Source organism: Hyperolius riggenbachi, chromosome 8, assembly GCF_040937935.1.
Source record: "Hyperolius riggenbachi isolate aHypRig1 chromosome 8, aHypRig1.pri, whole genome shotgun sequence".
NCBI lineage: Eukaryota > Metazoa > Chordata > Amphibia > Anura > Hyperoliidae > Hyperolius > Hyperolius riggenbachi.
Genome location: NC_090653.1, coordinates 229,833,555 through 229,845,627, shown reverse-complemented (window position 1 = coordinate 229,845,627; position 12,073 = coordinate 229,833,555).

The window sequence follows — 12,073 nt, the reverse complement described above, 5'->3', positions numbered from 1 at the left end:
CACAAATATGAATCTAATATTGTTTCCAGTACAGGAAAAGTTAAGAAACTTCACTTGTTATCTATGCAAAGGAGCTTCTCTGAGCTCTCCACTAATTAGTCAGAAAGCAGTGCTATTATCTGAGCACTTATACATGAAAGAAACAGTGAAAGACAACTTCAGAGAAGATTTTACTTCAGGGAAATTCAAAGGGTGATTAGCTCTGCTCTGTTTCATAGTTTAAATGCAGAGTATAGTTTGTAAACTGTGAATATTAGAGATTGATGAAAAGTCATAAAAAATGAAAAGCTGTAACTGAAAATAAAAATATGAGACTCTTTTCTTTGCTACTAATGTTCTATGAATTATCCGTACTACACATACAAGTCATTATAGCATAAGTTTATTTCCGCTTCAGTATCACTTTGTAAAACACGAACCACAAAAGAAACAGTATAAATGCCATTCACTTTCAGAATCAGAAGTCTTGCCAGGAACTTTGTGCTGTGAATTATTCAATCTACTTTGTAAATAGCTCGCTCTGAAAAAGCATGTGTATGTGTAATGCCTATGAAATGTTTCAGCATTTTCTAGCCCTGTAGCAATCAGGCTGTTTGAATGGGATTCAATTGTTTGGCAATTTGAGATCACTCACAACAGAGCCATTTTAATTATCATTTGTCTTCTGTGTTTGCAGCACAATTAATAGCTCAACCCACATTGTTTTTACAATAGAATCCATAATCCATGAATGATTTCAGGGCTGGAGGGTGGGGTCACACTGCAGAAACCAGTCCAGGAACATGTACAGAGCAGGAAGAGGGAGAATGTGAAGAATGAAGTCAGGTGGGGATAGGAACTCATAGCACCAAGTCTGACAAGGTTGTGTGACATCACAGCCTTGACCAGCCACTTGTAACAATGCAACGCTGAGATAAGGACACAATGCACAGGAAGATAACTGAGAGGTATCACAGAAGTGAAGATTAGAAGGAGTCAGCACAGAGTATACAACAAGATAACCCTGACATAAAGCACACACACATAGCTGATTGCTAACAACTCACTAGATATAGCAAAGAGAAAGTACCTTGTACTTTCAAGGACCACTCATAGGCAATACAGGACCACCCATAAAGCATGCATAAAGGTGCCCATAGACCAGGGGTCAGGAACCTTTTTGGCTAAAGGCCCGTATACACGCACTACAAAAGGAAACGACGGGTCCGCCGGACCCTCCCGCTGGGCGGTCTTTAGCCGACAGTATGCGCGTGAGTACACGCTGTACAATCCGCTCAGCGTTCAGAAACAGCCTTATCAGTCCGCCGACCCCGCGTACACACGCGCCTACTGTCGGCTAAAGACTGCCCAGCGGGAGGATCCGGCGGACCCGTCGTTTCCTTTTGTAGTGCGTGTGTACGCACCTTAAGAGAGCCATAAATGCCACATATTATAAAATGTAATACCGAGAGAGCCATACAATATGTTTCAATCTGGGACAGTAAGGTTCACGTCCCTGTTGCCATGGTGATGTGTATACAGTTGATCCGCTGGGCAGTGGAATTGTCAGAAATGTCTTCAGTTTCTCTTGGGTTTCAGCAACATCAGCAATTTCCCCGAGAGCCAGACAGGAGAAATACTGACTAACAGCTTGTACAATTAGCTAGCTGACTTGGAGGTTGATTCACTTTGTAGGACGAGATCCCTGCACTTTGGCCCAATAGTCTGCCTGTTAAGTGACAGGCAGCCTATTGGGCCAATCAAAGTATGGGGATCTCGTTCTACAAATTAACTGGACCTGACAGGGTCCAGAGTAAGACAACTGGAGCAGCTGTTCGTTTTGGGGTAGTGCGAGTAAGTTAGTAGTGCATAGAGTTGGGCCGAACCTCCGATTTTAGGTTCGCGAACCGGGTTCGCGAACTTCCGCGGAAGGTTCGGTTCGCGTTAAAGTTTGCGAACCGCAATAGACTTCAATGGGGATGCGAACTTTGAAAAAAAAAATTATGCTGGCCACAAAAGTGATGGAAAAGATGTTCCAAGGGGTCTAACACCTGGAGGGGGGCATGGCGGAGTGGGATACACGCCAAAAGTCCCCGGGAAAAATCTGGATTTGACGCAAAGCAGCGTTTTAAGGGCAGAAATCATATTGAATGCTAAATGACAGGCCTAAAGTGCTTTAAAATATCTTGCATGTGTATACATCAATCAGGTAGTGTAATTAAGGTACTGCTTCACACTGACACACCAAACTGTTCACTGAACAGAACAGGTATGCAGTGGCGGGTTCACTGAACAGAACAGGTATACAGTGGCGGGTTCACTGAACAGAACAGGTATGCAGTGGCGGGTTCACTGAACAGAACAGGTATACAGTGGCGGGTTCACTGAACAGAACAGGTATGCAGTGGCGGGTTCACTGAACAGAACAGGTATACAGTGGTGGGTTCACTGAACAGAACAGGTATGCAGTGGCGGGTTCACTGAACAGAACAGGTATACAGTGGCGGGTTCACTGAACAGTACAGGTATGCAGTGGCAGGTTCACTGAACAGGTATGCAGTGGTGGGTTCACAGTACAGGTATGCAGTGGTGGGTTCACAGAACAGGTATGCAGTGGTGGGTTCACAGTACAGGTATGCAGTGGTGGGTTCACAGAACAGGTATGCAGTGGTGGGTTCACAGAACAGGTATGCAGTGGTGGGTTCACAGAACAGGTATGCAGTGGTGGGTTCACAGAACAGGTATGCAGTGGTGGGTTCACAGAACGGGTATGCAGTGGCGGGTTCACTGAACAGGTATGCAGTGGTGGGTTCACAGAACAGGTATGCAGTGGTGGGTTCACAGAACAGGTATGCAGTGGTGGGTTCACTGAACAGGTATGCAGTGGTGGGTTCACAGTACAGGTATGCAGTGGTGGGTTCACAGAACAGGTATGCAGTGGTGGGTTCACAGAACAGGTATGCAGCCAGGGACAAGCTAAGACTAACTAATCTTTCCCTATGAGAGAGAGTGTGCAGCAGCTCGCCCTACTCTAACTAATGCAGGCACACGAGTGACCGTAATGGTCGCCGCTGCCTGCCTTTTAGTAGGGGGGGAGTGGCTCCAGGGGCTTGTGTAGCCTAATTGGCTACACTGGGCCTGCTGACTGTGATGGAGAGGGTCAAAGTTGACCCTCCATGGTGCATTATGGGGCGAACCGAACTTCCGCAAAGGTTCGCCTGCGGGACGTGAACGCGAACCACGGAAGTTCGCACGGAACCGTTCGCAGGCGAACCGTTCGGCCCAACTCTAGTAGTGCATGCTACAGCAGTAGCGTGCACTACTTTGAAAATTTTACTTGCGCTGCTTGAGCAGTGTAGCTTAATGGATCAACCCCTACTGATTTGTCTTGTGAGCCAGATGTAGCCATCAAAAGAGTACATCTGGCTCCAGAGCCATAGGTTCCCTACCCCTGCCATAGACCTAAAGATTATGGGCAGATTCGACAAAGAGACACATTTATCTCTAATCGTATCTGATTAGAGATACATTTGTCTCGTGTCAATTCTGCCCATACACTACAGGCCGATTCCCGTCCGATTTCAGCATGAAATCTTCAGGAAATCGCCTGAGTCTGCCACGTCCGCAGCGCCGCTGCCCCCAAAATATGCCCTCCGTGTGCATTTATACATTACCTGTGCTGGTGCAGCCTCCGTGCGGTGTCCAGAATCCTCCAGGCGGCTATCCGTACACGTTACAGGTACATACCGCCTGACGTCAGACGCTAGGAGCCAGTAGCGTGTATGGATAGCCTCCCGGGGGTTATGGGACACCGCGCGGAGGCTGCAATAGGACAGGCAATGTATAAATGCACACGGGGGCACATTTATACATTGTGGTGGGGGTTTCATCATCTCGTCGTTCGCTCGGAAATCGCCACCACACACCCGACCAAGCCTGACATCTTCCAGCATGCGCGATAGACAAAGCAACCAATTTCTGTCCCAAAATTGGTCGCTTTGTCGGTCGGGCATGTACTTGGGGGCAACGATTTTCATCCAATTCGATTATAATAATCAAATTGGATGGTCGATTGGCCGCCAAGTCGCCTGATGTATGGCCACCTTTAGGGCCGGTTCACACTTGCTTAAAAAACGTACCCGTTCGGGACATTTTTTAAAGCTCCGCTTACACGCAGGAAGCGGAACCTATGTTAAAAATATGATTTGCCTCCACTTGTTACAAAACACGAATCCATTTGCTACGGAACACAGAGACACAACTTTTCCCACACCGGACTCTGAAAATGTGTCCATTGAAAGCCCATGAGAACAGACACGGACATAGAGCCTTCCTGGTCATCTCCCCATGCCCTTTGTTCTCCCGCTGTCCCCTGATCAAATTTGGCGCCCTTGGGAGTCCTCGGAAAGCTTCGGAGCACTCATGTCCCCCAGTGCATCCGAAGATGGGAGCATCCGTACTTTGCATGCGGGAGCCTGGACTTGAGGTCACAGCCACAGACTTATTTGACCTGCAGGTCGAATAACTTTAATGAGGGGACAACGTTGGAACCACAGCACAGAGAGAAGATTGGGAAGGCTCTATGGGCTGCAGAGCCTTCCTTCCCCGTAGGTAAGTATGTTTTTTTTTAGGTCACATCAGGGCTGTTTTAAAGGATGTGTATGCATATGTCTTACTTTTCTCTTATGTTCCTCCTGCTTAGAGCTCTAGTTGATTGCAAAAGGCTAGGTACTCTACTGCAGGGGGATATTTCCAATAGTGCGATACAAACGCACCATAATTGCGCCGGTCACCTAATGGATCTCACAAACTTTGTGGTGGATTCACCGTAATGGAAAATGGGAGAAAAGATTCTCAGTGGAAAACGGCCCTTACCGTAGGTAGTAAAGATCTGCGTTGCGTAATATGTTGGCGTTTTATAAATACAATAAATAAATAAATAATCTTTGGACTAGTCCATCTCCTCATGGGGGTCTCTCAAGGTTTTCTTTATTTTAAAAGTTGAAAGGCTAGCCGACTTACTTATATAGCTCCTTTCCATGGACTGCTTTTGTAAAGAATAAGGGCCCTTTTCCACTAGCTAGCGCTTGCGCTAAACGCTAGTGATTGCGATTCAGCAAGTCCCAAATTTTCTTCTGCGTTTGCGATCGCAATTTTGCTGTGCAATGCACTGCATAGCAAAATCGCTGTAAAAATCGCTCCAAAGCACGATCACGCTTTAGTAAAAATCGAATCGCGGTAGTGGAAAAGACCTACTGCGATTCCTATGTTATTTAGCAAACCCTAGTGATTCAAAAATCGATAGCGGTTTGCGATTTTGCGATTCAGCATCCCAATCGCCGCTAGTGGCAAAGGGGCTCCCTGGGCTATAAAGACATGTTGCTTGGCTATAACTGGGCAGAGTGTGCCATTTAATTAAGGGGGGAGAAGGGACTTCTGGAAGATGGGGTAAGTACAGTGGCATAGCAATAGGGGGTGCAGAGGTAGCAACTACACCGGGGCCCGAGGAGCCCTCCCTCAACCACAGCATTAGCTATTTATTGGTCCTGTGCTGGTAAAAATCACTTCTATGGCACTGGCATATCTTTTGCAAACTACTGTTGAAGCACCGACCATTTCTTCCTATGGGAATCGGGAATCTAAATATGACAGAACATGCCGCTTGGCAGGGAGCACAGGAATCACGTTTGTACCGTTATCGTTTGTTAACTGTCACCTGAAACAACCACAAAAGATGCTTTCAGGCAATACATCTATTACATAAATACACGATGCACCAAAAATGATTTCACTCAATATGGCGAGTTAGTATCACGTGACCCTCAAAGTGTTTCAGCCGTCTTTTAACCCTGTAAGAAATCTGTCTGTAAAAGCCATTGTTTATTTTGAAGGCCAGTCAGCTTCTGCTGGAAAAAAATCTACCGGTCACGCCATCGGCTTTTACCAACAGAGAACTGGATCTCCTCCAGATAAAATACATTGGGGCCTGTGTGTTGAACAGATGACACCCATTGGCCTCTGGACAAAGTATCTGCTGAGGAAGAAAAGGGATAAAACGTGTCACTGCTCGAAACTGAAAAGCAGAGGCAATTTGCTGAGTTGTGTCATCGCTGCTACTGAGCTGGTGTGATGCTAAAAGCCACTCACAAAACATATGGAGCAGCCTGTGTAAATATGTCGGAACACAGAAATAACGTTCACCAACTACCGCTGTAAGAAGATCAACCTGTACTTCGCATGATGAGCACATCTCTAAAATATTTTTACTCACACTATGGGTCTAATGTGGAAAACTGTGTTAAAGGGAACCTGAGGTGAGAGGGATTTGGAGGTTGACATGCTTGTATCCTTTTAAATAATGCATACTACCTGGCTGTCCTGCTGATCCTCTGCCTCTAATATCTTAAGACCTAGACCCTGAACAAGCATGCAGATCAGATGTCTAATGACAAATCACACAAGAGTAGCTGCATGCTTGTTTCAGGTGTGTGATTTAGACCCTACTGACCAGAGGGGTCAACAGGATATCCAGGCAACTGGTATTATTGAAAAGGAAATAAATATGGCAGCTTCCATAGGGCTCCCACCTTGGGTTCCTTTTAAAATTGCCATGTGAAGGGAATGCATGGCAATTTTACCATTAATAGAGCTGTGGGAGCACTGCCTGTCAACCCATTAGCGGCATGCGTCTTACCGTGGTAACATGTACGTTGCTATGGTTAAGGCATTATGTCACACATTATTACCATAGCAATGGGCATGTTAACCCAGGAACACACGTGGCTGTAATGGGTTAATGGGCAGTGCTCCCCCAGCGCTAGTAACAGTGATTGCCATGCGCTCCCTGATCACGGCGACTTTTATCGCGGTTTACTGTATCACACACCATAAGAGTTGGCAATAGTTGGTCTAGATTGAAAAACTGATCAAAATGATTGGATTGGCTATTGATCGAGAGTGATTTTTTTTTGGGATGAGAAAGTAAATATCAATTGGTTCTACACATAACACTGTTTGTGGTCAGTTGACATATAGCTAAAAATCCAACACAATTTGCTGGGAACAAAAACCGGGATGGGAGAACTATTATTACTCATGGACATTGGCTTTGCATTCCCATCTAATTGTTTCCCAATTCGGAAATCGGTAGGCCAAAATCTATGTACATGCTCTGATGAAATGATTGTTACTGATCATTTCAGCCTGACAATAGCGTCTGATGCTTAGAGAGAGGAACCTCCGGCGCATGGAACGCATGGAGGTATGTCTGTATTTCTTGCCCGCCGCTTCTACAATCTATTAATTCTGCAGGGGAGCACTGAGGAGAGAGCCCAAGGTGAGGGAGGGGGAAGTGGCCGATGTAGGTGGCCAACGCTCTCCCCTCAAAAATAGCCCTAGGCAGGCCCCAGAGGGCACCCCCCGCAGCTGCATGGCTTACAGCCCCTATTGTTACGCTACTGGTATTTGGAGGCATTTATGCAAATGTGCATAATTATTGCTAATGTAGAGGGACCGGAGGAGACCGGAGGAGAAATAAAACATTTGGCTGAACATTGGGTTTAAATATAACTGCAGTATTATTGGGTCATTCGGGTTGAAAATAGAACCCTTTGATAACAGTACAGTTAAAAGACTATGTAAGTGTCCAAGACAATCCCTCCTTTAGATACTCTGACAAATGAGTAGCTGCAAGTGATCCCAGGCCCTTTGGCCCAGCGTTGGATATTTGATAGTGTGGATCATCGTCTGAGATTTAGTCATTTTGCTGCTTGGAAACTTAGCATAATGAAGCAGTGTTTCCATGCGGATCTCCTTAGTGTTTTTCACTGCTTGTGCTGTTGTCTTGCTGCGACGGCAGAGCATGTGGTTTCAGCGACGTTTTTGCTAAAAATAAATTGCTGTTTTTTGGATGTAGGCAGAGCACGCTGCTAGTTTACCTTATTTAGAAGCATGTTTTTGGGTGAAAATGATCCAAATTCCCCTGCTGCAAAACATGCTGGCGCTGACTCCATTGAGTTGTCACTTGGATTCTACTGGAATGAAGAATTCCCTGACTAATGAGATTATTCTAATGCTAGAGGCAGCGACTCAACGCAGCAATCCATCACTCACTCCCCGATCAATAGAGACCAGTGTGCCAAATTGCTCATTTCATTTTGATCACATAAGAGTAGTTATATTGCATCCTTCCCATCATACTGTCTGTGAGGTCCAAGCAATTGTTCTTGTCTCACATAATCCCTCCCCTAGTGTCCCTGTGAGATGATACACGAAGACAATACAAACTGTTCCTTTGTCTACTACAACACCACAAAACAAAAACTTTTTTTTTACAGGGCTGGGGTTAAAAATGTGTTACAAAATGTGTTACAATGAAGCAGGTTGTTTTGGCGCACGGTGCACAGAGCTGAAACTAGGTGCTGCCATAGCAGTAATGTTATACTGCATGGGGCGTGTAAAGGTAAGTCGGGGTTCTGGGGATCGCCGGACCCCAAATTGCTCCTCCCTCCGAGTTGCTTCAACTCGGAGGGGGAAGAGTATTTAATGCCGCTGGGGATTTGAGCTGGCTTAGTTGAAGGGTGGGGCTTAATCAGGCGCATGGCGCTCCCCAGGACCAATTGCTCTCCAGGCAGTGGCCTGGAATGCCTATGCCTAAAAACTCCCCTGCTCATATGTGTGAATGTTCAGGACTATCTCAGCTAATAAACTAGGGTATGAACCAGGTCCGGATTTATGAGTACATCTGTTCCGACCGCGTGTAATGTGAGTTCCAGCTAGAAGCCGAAACACGGCTCTCCTTGTGCTAGGTAATCTACAGGAATATATCAGATATATTCCTCTACCAATCACCTAATTTATTCCTTTGGCTGCGTAATTTGGGGTCGCCTATTGCCCACACCCAAATTACGGTGATTTTATTGTAATGTGGGCTGTGCTGCTATAGCCGTAATTAATATTACAGCCTATGGCGGCGCCCAAATCTTGCACCGAGCATATGCCGAAATGACCTGTTTCATGGATTTACACATCAGAAGATTGAAGGCACAGAGGTTCTGGTGCCCTACTTTTTCCCATTACTTTAGGTTTCCTTTAATGCAATGTGATATAAGGAAAAATGTACAGGAATTTGGTGTGTGGCCTGTGTTGAGAGGCGGAGTAGAATGGGAAAAAGTTGAAATTTAAATACCTGGCCTTGGCTATGCAGTCGGGGGTCGCAACAGCACAACGGAGCAGGAGCGCAGTAAGGGACTTAAAAGGCTGGGGGCTGAAACTCCAGGTAAGTAAATCTCAACCTTTTTTTCTCACTTAAGGGCCCCTTTAAAAGCTCACTATTGATTATAGCTTTCCCTTGATGGTGTTAGTGGCCCCCTCCCCGCCCCCATATAGATTCCCTGGTGGCCAGGACATAGGGGAGGGGGGCTGCCATGGGACTTCTGCTGCCTGGCTTCATCTGTACATATGACACCTGTAGGCTTGAGCCTACATTGCCTAGTGCAAATCCGACCCTGGACAGATGTCCCACAACCACAAGATTATATAAAGCCACTCTATCCTGCGCCCATCATCTGTCCTCCCCTCCCCATAGCAAAAGTATGTTGAAGGATGTGTCTTCATTGTCAGGATCACACAAGGACCTTACCCCGAGCCGGTGGTTTAATGTCCTTGTCATCTTCCGGGGATCCGCAGTCTGGATGGGCCTTATCGATGCGAGACGCATGGTACCTCATGTCTCATCAGGAGTCAGCACTTCCGGGTGGTCCGTGTGAAGGAACGCGTACAGACGCGTCATCATGGAGGTTGCCAATGACGGGAATGGCGGAAGTACAAGCCGCGGCTGTGGGCAAACGTAGTACGCATGCGTCATTCCTGTCGGACAAAAGTACGCATGCGGCAGATGGCAGTACGCATGCGCTGATCTTGGCAGATGTCAGTACGCATGCGTGGCGCGTAATTCAATTGGAAGGCCAGCCCTCCTCCAGTATAAAAGGCGGTGACTCACAGCACTCCACGCTGATTGCTCTGTCAGCTAGTGTGTGAGATAGCCCGAAGCTCTGCTCGTTTTCCTGACTGATCCTTGATACCGACCCGGCTTGTTCCTAGACTACTCTTGATCTGATCTACCTGGCTTTTGACCCTTGGCTCGTCTCTGATTCTCCTGGATTGCTGCCTGCCCTGACCTCAGCTTGTTACCGGATCTGAACCTCTGCTGCCTGCCCTGACCTCAGCTTGTTACCAGATCTGAACCTCTGCTGCCTGCCCTGACCTCAGCTTGTTACCGGATCTGAACCTCTGCTGCCTGCCCTGACCTCAGCTTGTTACCAGATCTGAACCTCTGCTGCCTGCCCTGACCTCAGCTATTATCTGGACCTGGGTTCCTCTGCCACAGTAATCCGGACCTCTATTCTTTCAGCACTACCGGATCTCCCTCCAGTTATTCAGCCTCCACATTGAGGTGTCATCTGTTCTCCTGAGCACTGTTGGAGTCCTTCCTGGGTGCAAACTGGTGGGCACTAGGCAGCTAAAGTAGTCCGTAGCCCACTAGGGGTTGCGGCCCATCACCCCCTCCTGGGGTGCTCTGGTGAAGACCCGTGGTCACTTAGACTCTGCACTCGGGAGACTCTCGCCTCAGTGGAATGGTCAACGGTGCACTATCATAACAGAAGGAATCAGCCATAATGGACGCCTCTGGAGGAATTTCCCCAATGGATCAGCTATGTCAACAAATTGCTAACTTAACAATCTCAGTTCAGAAGATGGAGCAAGGATATCAACAACTGCAAGCTCAAGTACAAGGTCTTGCAGTCAACCCTGCGCCAGCTCAGCCCACTGCTCCAAACATCACTCTGACTACTCCAGCTCCCGGAACCCAAACTACTGTTGCCAGATCGTTTCTCTGGAGATAGGAACAAATTCCGTTTATTCAAGAGTGCCTGTCAACTGTTCTTTTCTTTGCAACCCAGAACCTATTCCTCAGAAGCCGCTCAAGTTGGGGTGATCATATCTCTTCTGCAAGGAGAACCTCAAGCCTGGGCTCTGCGGATGATGGAGCAGGGTCATGACTCAGTTAAGACTGTTCAAGCTCTCTTTGATGCTGTAGCAGAACTTTATGATGATCCGGGTCGGGCAGCTTCCGCCGAAGCAGCACTCCAAGCTCTACGTCAGGGTAGACGCCCGGTAGAGGAATACGTGTCTCACTTCAGACGGTGGGAGGCCGATACTCAGTGGAACGACGCGGCTCTAAGGTTCCAGTTCCGCAAAGGTTTATCAGACCAATTAAAAGACGCGATAGCTCGAGTTGGCGTCCCTGCAACTCTTAAAGATCTGATTGCCCAGTCGATACAGATTGATAGACGACTACGAGAGAGAAGATTGGAAAAGACTGGAGTCACTGTTCCCGTTGGACCTTATTCTCCTTCCGGCCAAGTTCCTTCAGTTCCTTCCGGAGTTACTGCCAGCACTGGGGATTATACAGAACCTATGCAAATAGGCTTGGCCAGACCATCTCTCTCCGCTGAAGAACGACAACGTCGGATTACTTCCCGCCTCTGTCTCTACTGCGGAGCTTCTGGACATTTTAGACAAACTTGTCCCATAAGACCCTCGGGTAAGACTTCATTACTGGAACCGGGACAGGAGTTCTCAGGGATTCCTTCGTTCACTCATGTACCTCTGTTTTTGTCTCTTCAGGGCCCAGAAGGAATCAACGAGATTAAGGCCATCCTAGATTCTGGGGCGTGTTCCTGCTTCATAGACTCATCCCTCGCCCAGAAACTTAATCTCCCTCTCCGAGACAAAGAACAAGCTCTTCCCATCCAGTTAGCAGATGGCTCTCCCATCAATTCGGGTCCCATCACTCGAGAGACCATGCCTCTTCTGGTCACGACCAACAATCATCATCAGGAATATATATGCTTTAACCTGATCTGCTCTCCTTTATTTCCAATTATTTTGGGAATGCCATGGTTACAAACCCATAACCCTAAAATTGACTGGACTAATCAGGGCGTCTCCTTTGAATCTGATTATTGTAGAACTCATTGCTTCCCTTCCTGTGGACCAATACTCTGTCTAGAGGCCAAGAAACAAAGTTTAA